The sequence below is a fragment of the Castor canadensis genome, chromosome X (genome assembly GCF_047511655.1).
Source record: "Castor canadensis chromosome X, mCasCan1.hap1v2, whole genome shotgun sequence".
NCBI lineage: Eukaryota > Metazoa > Chordata > Mammalia > Rodentia > Castoridae > Castor > Castor canadensis.
This window is the reverse complement of record NC_133405.1, coordinates 124,533,297-124,543,413: the sequence shown is the minus strand read 5'-3', so window position 1 is coordinate 124,543,413 and position 10,117 is coordinate 124,533,297. Positions and strand designations below refer to the sequence as shown.

General features: G+C 37.8%; 1 long non-coding RNA gene across 1 annotated transcript in view; it reads right to left on the bottom strand.

The window, feature by feature from the left end:
- Positions 1 to 2,478: 2,478 nt before the first annotated feature.
- The window catches only part of LOC141419691 (uncharacterized), a 34,028-nt gene continuing 26,389 nt past the window's right edge, over positions 2,479 to 10,117 (bottom strand). Inside the window, exon 4 of the long non-coding RNA XR_012444308.1 lies at positions 2,479 to 2,848. This is a non-coding gene — a long non-coding RNA (uncharacterized lncRNA). The remainder of the gene's footprint in view (positions 2,849 to 10,117) is intronic.

Genomic DNA, 10,117 nt, shown 5'->3' with positions numbered 1-10,117 from the left:
GAATTTGATCTTCATCAAGCTCTAGAGGGAAACCATATCAACTAACAAGAGAGTATGCCTGCACCCTGTTATTCCTCCACTTAAAAATGTGACATTTAGAACAAAATGCACCCTTCCATGTGGTAAACACATTGACTTCCTCTTTTGTGTGAAGTAGAAAAGTGCAAAGGACTTACTTCTAAAATATGTTGGCATCTAAAAGTCAAGATTTTATTTCAAAATCTCTCTTGTATAATTATACACTGTGTCATATAGTACAAGTAATATATACTTTAAGGGAAAAAAAGTAGTATGTTCTTTGAAAAATACAGTAGTTGAACCAACTAGCCATAAAATATATTAAAGTATATACTATGGAGACATTTATAAAAATGAGTTTCCCAGAGACTTGGTAGGTTTTTTCCTTTTTCTATTGAGAAATGGCTACAACAGAGTATGTATCAGCACAAAATTATGACAGTGACATTCCACCTTGGCATAAAAAAATGTCTGGGGCAAATAAAACTTCTTCCCCTTTTCTCATGCTTCTGTATTTTCCTATGATGTCTCTGTTGTGTACCTTAACAAGCCTTTATTGAAACAATAAGCATAAAATACTTATTGAAACTATAACTATAAATAAGCACAAATTATATAGAATTAATGGAAAATGACAACTACCTGGGACTAGGATTTATAGGTTTATGGAATATGTTCAGTCTTATTATCACTTTTGATGTATTTAATATTCATGAAATATATATTTATTTCATGATGTTCAATGATTTGTCCAAGATTACATGGATGGAAAAATCAGGATTCAGACCTTGGTCATTTGAGCTTATATTTAGTTTTCTTCCCCTGTAAGAGGTATTTACATTAAAGATAGAAGATACATATAACACAAGGCCATAAACAATGAATGATATAAGCATAATACAAGACTCCACATACAGTGTCCAGGTGAGAGTATAAGGGAGCATCCTTAACTGATACTGCAAAGAAGAAATACACTAAATTTCTCTCTCATCACAGATTGCTATGGTTTCTGCATTTGGATTTAAATGAAATGCACAAGTAGTCCAGGTTTGTGGGTCCTTTGTAAATACAACTCCCTGATAGATTTTAGGAAGATTCTAAAATGACTTAAATGACTTCCTGAGTATTAAATAGCTCATGAAGAGCAAGATCTTGAATTATGTGTAATCAGAGACATAAATCCAAGACATGAATTTTTAAATTCCCCTCAAATACACATGCTTCAGATCAGTAGAAGAAAAGATAATTTTACAGGCAAAAAATGTTTTAGGGTTTATCCCCTTCTTACATGGTCACAAAGTCTATGAAAGGCCAAAGGTCTAATAAACAATAATGGCCATGTGCATATCTTGCCATCCAACACACTTTTGGACACATTTTCTTATCCTCTTAATGCTTTAAAGTAAAAACATATCCTAAAAATTATTCCTGAAATAGGGGGCAGGGCATTTCTACATCAATTTCTCATTTCCAGTACCCATGACATGACGATTACTGTGAGATATTGATCTCCAGAAAGTGAGGTCATTGGGCTTCTTTAGCTGATTTACTGTTATTGTAGGTTTTTTATGTAGGAGGGTCAATAAAACAAGAGCACAGCACTACACACAGAGAAGCAATGTGGTAAGCCTATAATTGCAGTCAGAGGTTAGCTTGCACCATCTCTTATCTGCCCTTTTATTCTCTAGGCCACTCAGTACCACGGACAGTTCCCTCCCTGCTCATACACTTGCTCAACTCCTCCTCCCCCCTAAACAGCTTTCCTTCGCCTGCACACCACTACCTCAGGGACAATTCAGTCTTTCTAGTTCATCAATAAATTCTATCAGATGTGCGTCTGGCCCTTTAGCTGCTTTTGTGGAGCCTATGAGTATTGACAGAGGGGGAAATAGAAGCAAAAAAAAAATGTAGTAAAAGTGGTAAGATGAGAAATAGCAAAGTGTAAGTGAGAATTTAAAAACAAAGAGGCTTATGTGGTGAGTAGGAGTATGACATGGTTGCCTTCTGGGGAAAAGCTCTTCTCAGTGTGAGTTCTTCTGAGACTTTGAGGACACTGAAGGAATACTTATTGAAGAATGTGTCTCAAAGAGGAAATTTTAGAATATTTATTGTACTTATATTAGAAAAGACAATCTTACAGAGTAGAAAACTGATTGAGCTTCTTAAGTCAACAGGCCATTTTTTTTCACAACAGATACTTTAAAAGTCTCTGTGAATAATATTTTCTAATGATTTCTTCGCTGTGAGTTAGAGTATAAAGTCCAAGGCACTCTGAGGAGAAATCCTTGATCAAAATAAACCTTCATGAATTTGAACTTCAGAGTTTGTATGTTGACCATCCAATGTTCTGTTATAATTAACTCTTTGGATCACTGGACCCTAAGCTCAGTCAGATGGAAAGTATTCCTTCAGCTAATAGAAACTTAAAATGAATAAATACATATAAATGAGTATCTTTACAAAAAGATCAGGTGTTATACAGTTGGATGGGGGAAAGCTTTTGACTGACAGAATCTTATCTAATGGTGTGTGGATATGTAGTTAATTTGGTACTGATATGGGATTGTAATCATGCTGTATGTAAAGTCTACAGCAACACTAGATACAATAAAACCAAATGGCTTATGGGTCAAATGAGAGTAATTTGACTTGTTGGCTTCTAAATTAGTTTCAAAAGGGCAGCGCCTTACTCAGTTCAGTGGCATAGACTCAGTGGTTTATTAACAAAAAACTCTCACAGTTCTGGAGATTGGAAGTCCAAGATCAGGGTGCCAACATGTCCAGATTTTGGCCTGTTGACTTACGAAGTTCACATAGTCCATGGAAAAACCTTTGGGGGAAAAAACAGAGTACAGAGACAACTTACAGAATGGGAGAAAATATTTGCAATGTATTCATATATGACAAAGAGTTGGTATAGAGAATATATAAAGAACTCTAAAAACCTAATAGCAAAAGAAACCTGATTCAAAAGTGAGGAATAGACTAAAATGGACATTTCTCAAAAGAAGACATACAAATGACCAATTTGAGAAAATGTTCAACATCACTAACCATTAAGTAGAGGCAAATCAAAACCACAGTAAGATATCACCATACCCCAGCAAGAATGGCTAATATCACAAAGAGTAAAGATAACAGGTGCTGGTGAGGATTGTGTAGAAAAGAGAACCCTTGCACACTGTTAATAGGAATACAAATCTTGCATACTGTTAGTAGGAATGCAAATTAGTAAAATCATTATGGAAAACAGTATGCAGATTCTTTAAAAATTAGAGATAAAACCACACTATCATTCAGTAATTCCACTACTGGGTATACATATAAAGGAATGAAATCAATATGTTGAAGAGACATTAGCACTTCCATGTTCATTGCAGCACTATTCAAATAGGGAAGAAATGGGAATATACCACGTGTCCACCTACTGATGAACGGATAAAGAAAGTGTACATATACACTACTCAGCCATTAAAAAACTGAAATCCTGTCATTTGAGAGAACATGGTTGGAACTGGAGATTAAGTGAATTTGAAAGTCATGAATGGAAGGACAAATACCACATATCTCACTCATATGTGGAATCTTAAAAAGTTAATCTCAGAGAAGTTGAGAGTAGAATGGTCATTACCAGCAGCTGAGGGGAGGAGGATACAGAGAAAGATGAAGAAAGGTTGGTTGATCAAAGAATTCTAACTTAGAGTTAGGAACAAGAAGTTTGCGGGTACATTGCATGGTATGGTAACTGTGGGTAACAATTATGTACTGCATGTTTCGAAATAGTATAAATGGCCTTGAACCTTCTCACCACAAAGAAATGATAAGTGTTTGAGGAATTAAATATGTTTAGCCCAATTTTAATATACACATGTATTAAATGTGTGCATGTATTGAATCTTACATGCTACTCCTTTAATATGTACAACTTTTAGGTGTTTGTGTATCAGTTAAAAATTTAAAAAATAAAGTCCTCAAACATTAACTATTCCTTCTAAACGTTTTTTATTTCATGATATTTAATACCTTTTCATAAAACTTCAATTATTCTTTAATTCAGAATTCACATTACAGAATATGTTTTAAAAAAGTATTATAAATGAAGCTTTTTGGTTTTGCTTTTTTAGGAGAAATCAGATTTATCAGGACACCATTGAAAGGCGATAGAATGGTGGTGCGCTATGCAAAGCACACAGATATAGAGTTGAAAATACGTTTTGTACCTTGGGTTAAGTTAGGGTTGTCTCCCTTTTTTGTGGACCTTACTGATTGTTTGTCTCTTCAAACCATGGTTTGAATTTTGTGTGGGAACCTCTCTGCAAACTTGGCTTTTACTTCCTCCTTCCATCTGAGTCCCCCAGCAGGCAAGAATCACCCCTCCTATTTCATCTGTTCCTTGGTATTCCTTTGTCTGCCACATTTCCTTAAAATGGGGGCCTCCTCCACATCTCCCCCATAGAACAACAAAACCATTCTTGGTTTTAGTGGGGTGTATGTCTCATCTTTTTGTAACTGATTTGAGCACAAAAAAAAGAAAGTCTGAGGAGAATAAAAAACTTTCCCTCAGGGTAAGGGGTGGAACAACAAGGTCAGCCTGGGAGATTTTCAGAGGAAAGAAAACAAAAGAGGGAAATTTAATTCCTCAGGAAACAGTCAGGAAAGGATCCATTGGACCTATGTTCCTCCCAGAGGTACCAATTCTGGAAGATGGACATAAAGTCCTGAACATAAAGAAGCTTGGACTATTTAGAGGAATTACAGCAGAAAAGATCAAGTTGTAAAATGGTGCTCTAATTAAGAGTGCCATGTTGAGTGCAGACTTTTGGATCTGGTATTTTGTAAGCTGGCCATGCCACATTATAAAGAAAAATTAAACATTTCCTTTCAAGTGTTTGGGGATTAAATTTAGCCCAATGTGGGAGAATGCAGCCCAGGAGTGAGTCTGAGGGGATCAGGGCACAGAGGAGGGGTTTTCCAGCAACTAAGTCCCACTGAGAGAGAAGCAGCTCAACCTAGACATTCACAGAGGAGCAAGGCATGACTTCTCATAGCAACATCTGGTCTAAGTAGAAGGACCTCCAATAACTGTGTACAATTCCCCAAAAGAGGGTACTCCATGTTTAGATTTTTAAGAAGCCTCCAAATTTTTTTCCAGAGTGGTTGTACTAGTTTGCATTCCCACCAGCAGTGTAAGAGGGTTCCTTTTTCCCCACATCCTTGCCAACACCTGTTGTTGGTGGTGTTTCTAACAATGGCTATTCTAACAGAAGTGAGGTGAAATCTTAGTGTGGTTTTGATTTATATTTCCTTTATGGCTAGAGATGGTGAACATTTTTTTGTGTGTTTTTGGCCGTTTGAATTTCTTCTTTTGAAAAGTTCTGTTTAGTTCAGTTGCCCATTTCTTTATTGGTTCATTGATTTTGGGAGACTTTAGTTTTTTGAGTTCCCAGTATATTCTGGTTATAAGTCCTTTGTCTGATGTGTAGCTGGCAAATATTTTCTCCCACTCTGTGGGTGGTCTCTTCAGTTTAGAGACTATTTCTTTTGTTGTGCAAAAGTTTTTTAATTTTATGAAGTCCCATTTGTCCATCCTTTCTCTTAGTTGCTGAGCTGCTGGGGTTCTATTGAGGAAGTCTGTGCCTATACCTATTGCTTCCAAAGTGTTTCCTACTCTTTCCTGTACCAACCTTAGATCTGCCATATGATCCAGCAATCCCTCTCCTGGGGATATACCCAAAGGAATGTGACACAGGTTACTCCAGAGGCACCTGCACACCCATGTTTATTGCAGCACTATTCACAATAGCCAAGCTATGGAAACAACCAAGATGCCCCACTACTGATGAATGGATCAAGAAAATGTGGAATTTATACAAAATGGAATTTTACTCAGCCATGAAGATGAATGAAATCTTATCATTTGCAAGCAAATGGATGGAACTGGAGAACATCATCCTGAGCGAGGTTAGCCAGGCTCAGAACACCAAAAATTGTATGTTTTCCCTCATATGTGGACTGTAGATAAAGGGCAAATGCAGTAAGGTGATTGGACTTTGGTCACATGATAAGGTGAGAGCACACAAGGGAGGTATAAGGATAGGTAAGAAACCCAAAAAAAACATGATAGTATTTGATGTCCTTAATGCAAAAGAACTAATGCAGAAACTTTAAAGTGACAGAGGCCAATAGGAGAAGGGAACCAGGAACTAGGGAAAAGGTCAGTTTGAGAAGAATCAACTTAGAATGTAACACATATATATGTACACGGAAGCAATGCTAGGAATCTCCTGTATAGCTATCCTTATCTCAACTAGCAAAAATGCTTTGTCATTCTTATTATTGTTTATACGCTCTCTTCAACAAAATTAGAGATAAGGGCAGAACAGATTCTGCCTGAAAGTGAGGGGGGTGGAGGGAAAGAAGGGGGCGGGAGGAGGGGGGAGAAATGACCCAAACATTGTGTGCACATATGAATAAACAAAAAAACAGTTAAAAGAAATTAAAGAAGACCTTAAAAAAAAAGGAGGATACTCCAAAGACGAGTATTTCTGGTGCCTGAAGTCTCTTTGGTGTGTCCCACCTAGGGAGAAGTGGTCTACTGTCCATTAAGGGACAAGTCAGGGTGCCTGCTCTGTTGGGGCACCCCAGCAAGTCCAAGGGACCCCAAAGTCAGGTGGGATTCTCCAGGATAAAAGGACCCCTCAGAGTACCACTCTCAGGGTTGAGAGGACTACCAAATGTGAAGTCAGGGCATGCAGTCTTGACAAGAGAAGAGGAGGGACAAAGGACAGGGGGGACTCCTCACCACTGGTGTCAAAATTTCTTCCAGAAGGCAGAAATAATCCTTCCACAGGAGGTGATGAGACGATTTGAAAGTAAAAGTGTGAGGAAAGAGGTAGGATCCCCTATAGCATACACAAATTGGCCCTGTGAACTTCTACTGCTAATTGTACCCTGTGTTGGAAGTAGGGACTTGAAAATGGAGAGCACAGACAGACTCTTCATCCACGTGGGCTGTGAGCAAATAGACTCCTTTTACCCATTATTTTTGGGTTTTACCAGAGAGTTGCCCTGACCAGAGACCTGCAAATTTCAAGGGATGTAGGTTGTTCCACCACAGAGTCTCTGGTCCCTAACCCTTAAGGGCGATGGGGTCCAGACACCTGGAAAGTAGAGACCTTTGGACCTCACCAGAGAACTACCCTGGGCAAAGACAATTGTCTCCAAGCCTCAGTTCAGTACTACCGAAGATCCTGATATGAAAAGAAAGTTCTCCAAATTCCCATATGGAGTATGGGGGATCTTCATATGGGTCACTATTTTATGTCATGGATTTGTGGAGCTGTGGGCTGGTAAAAGAATTTATGGAGATGGAGAGTAGGAGAAAGCAAAGATTTATGAGGATGCCATTGAAAGGGGACAGAATGGCAGGCAGCTATGCAAGGGAGCATAGTGCCTAAGTAAAGTTTACCATTATCTTTTTGTTTTTGACTTGTTTGTATCCCATTGTGTCTCCTTTAAGAGTAGCACATTTATATTATTACATTTATTTCGTGAACACAATTTTTGAGGAGTTATCTGGCAGTAAGATTTCCACAGAGATTTTATGGAAGAACTTAAGCTGCAAATAAACTAGAATACTCGTAAACCTGAACAGTGCCACCTTAAATGTAAATTAAGTTTCTATAAAAGACGACTATAATGGGAAATTTAATAATATTGTTGCACGTTAGTTAAAAGTCTTGAAATATAAAAATATCAGAACCTAAGTAAAGGAATAAATGTAGACTATTTAAAGCAGCTGCCCACTCCATACCATTTTCCTCCTGAAATTGGTAGGTTTTTCCCCCCTTTTCCATGGAAACCTACTTTTCTCTAACAGCAATTCTACAAAAGCTAATTATTGCCACAAAGATATATGGTAGATATGGTACAGAAAAGGTATTGATTTTGACACTCCTGAGAAACTTGAAAATATTTTGTTGAGGACTAGAGGTTCAGATCAAATTTGTGTCAAATGTTTAAAAGTTATGTCTTAATATGATACAAGTAGATAAGCACTTCCAGACTATGTAGTGTGAACTACTTTGAAACAGCCAGTTGCCCACTCTTTTGAGTTGGAAGATATAACATGCCTTTTGTGAGACAGAAGGGTTATTCTGCAAATAAGGAATAATTTCTAAAGTTACAGGTGGACATATGGTTGCATTGATCTGAAAATGCTTAACTAACTTAGACATCCAGAAAGTGGAAAATAATTATTCCGGTCAAAGGTTAATTTGTTGTACTGCACTATTTGGCACTGAGAGGTACCTTCTGATCATTTTCTGGTGCTGCAACTGTGTATCAAGACCAGCAGTGGGTGTGCAGCTGATTACATGCCAGTGGCAGGCTGCTGAGATGCTATTTTAGTTGGGACTAGCTTGTAGTTATTATAATGATTTGGCATGTCTACCCAAATTTAGTGTCAGATAAGTTGAAATCTTATTACTTACGAATAGTATCCGAGCTTTCTCAACTTTCATTTGTTAAGTTGAATTTTAAAACAAAAGCTGCATAGTTATTCTGGATGTATCAATTTGATCTAAATGCTTTTTGTGGTACTGGGGTTTGAACTCAAGCCTTCATACTTGCTAAGCAGGTGCCTCCAGCCCTTTTTGTTCCTCTGGTTATTTTTGAAATCGTTTTACTTCTTGCCCTAGGCTGCCCTGGACCTTAACCCTTCTATTTATGCTTCCCATGGTAGCTGGGATGACAGGTGAGCACCCCGTCATCATACCCAGTTTTTTTCTGTTGGGATGGGGTCTTGTAAACTTTTTGCCTGGGCTGCCCTCGAACCATGATCTTTCTGATCTCCACCTCCTGAGTAGTGAGGATAATAGATGTGAGTCACAGGTACCTCATTTAAAAATTTAAAAAAAATTTTGATGCTACTGGGTCTTGAACTCAAAGCCTCATGCTTACCAGGTAGGCACTAAGCCACAATCCAAATGTTTTTAAAATGGTTATGATCACATACAATATTTCTAGAATTTCTTTCATTGATAGAGGCTGCCTTTGGAAAGTTCTGAGGAAAGGATTATATTAGTTTGCACAGATTTTAGTTTCTTTCACTGTTTAGTGATTTTCTGGAGAGTGCCATTTGAATTTAATATATTTCCTTCTACCTGTAAAATAGTGCTAACCCAACTCACCAAATCCTATAAATTGCCTAAGATACTACCTTCTTATTGTAATCTCCATTTCTTTTCTTGAACTCCTTTGTTGTGAGTTATTTGACTGCAAAATTAAGATCACAGAGTATATGACTTTCTCCTGGTTCCCCAACATGCATTCTTGCACTCCTCCCTCATTCACTTTCTAGTAAATACTCAGGATATTCTGATGAAAATGAAAATCTGATTATACTCACTTTTTCTACTTTCCAAGCACTGAAGTCCTCTTCTCCAGACAGAGGTTGGGGAGAAGGATGGCCATTGTCTAATAGCTAATTGGAAAATTTCAAGAGGTAATTTCAAGCTTTAACCAGGTCTTTGTGTAGCTACCAGAGTGGTCATTAAGAAGTATTTGGCTTAGTAATGGGCCATTTCTTATTCTTGGCAGGCTCATGGAGGTACAATTTGAAAAAAGGGGATAAAAGAAAGGAAGTAACACTGCTTTGCATAATAATGTGCTGTACTAACTCCATTGTGAGAGAGGTGACCTTGTAAATTATGAAACCTTAGGGAATTTTTGCCTCTTTCTCCTTCCTAGGATTGTTTGCATTGTTTCTGCCAAATAGTGTTTGTCCCCCAAGGACATGTGTGAGTGAATGTGTGCATAAGTATGTGTTCTAACAGCTAACCATTGGGTAATCAGAAAAATAGACTTATCTCCAACTCATACTAATGGGAGAAGCTCAGATTAGAACATAAGAGTGGTGCTAGTGTTGTCATCAGGGTGGAGTCTGTGATCAGAAGACTTCCAAATTCTTTGTGTCCTGTGGGGAAGAATCCATGACAGGACACGTGGGTATAAATGGAGTTTATTAAAAGCTAGGGGAGGGAAATACAAAAGGGAGCCTGGTGGAGCCCAGGTGGAATCTGGAGGCAGAGAGAGTGTG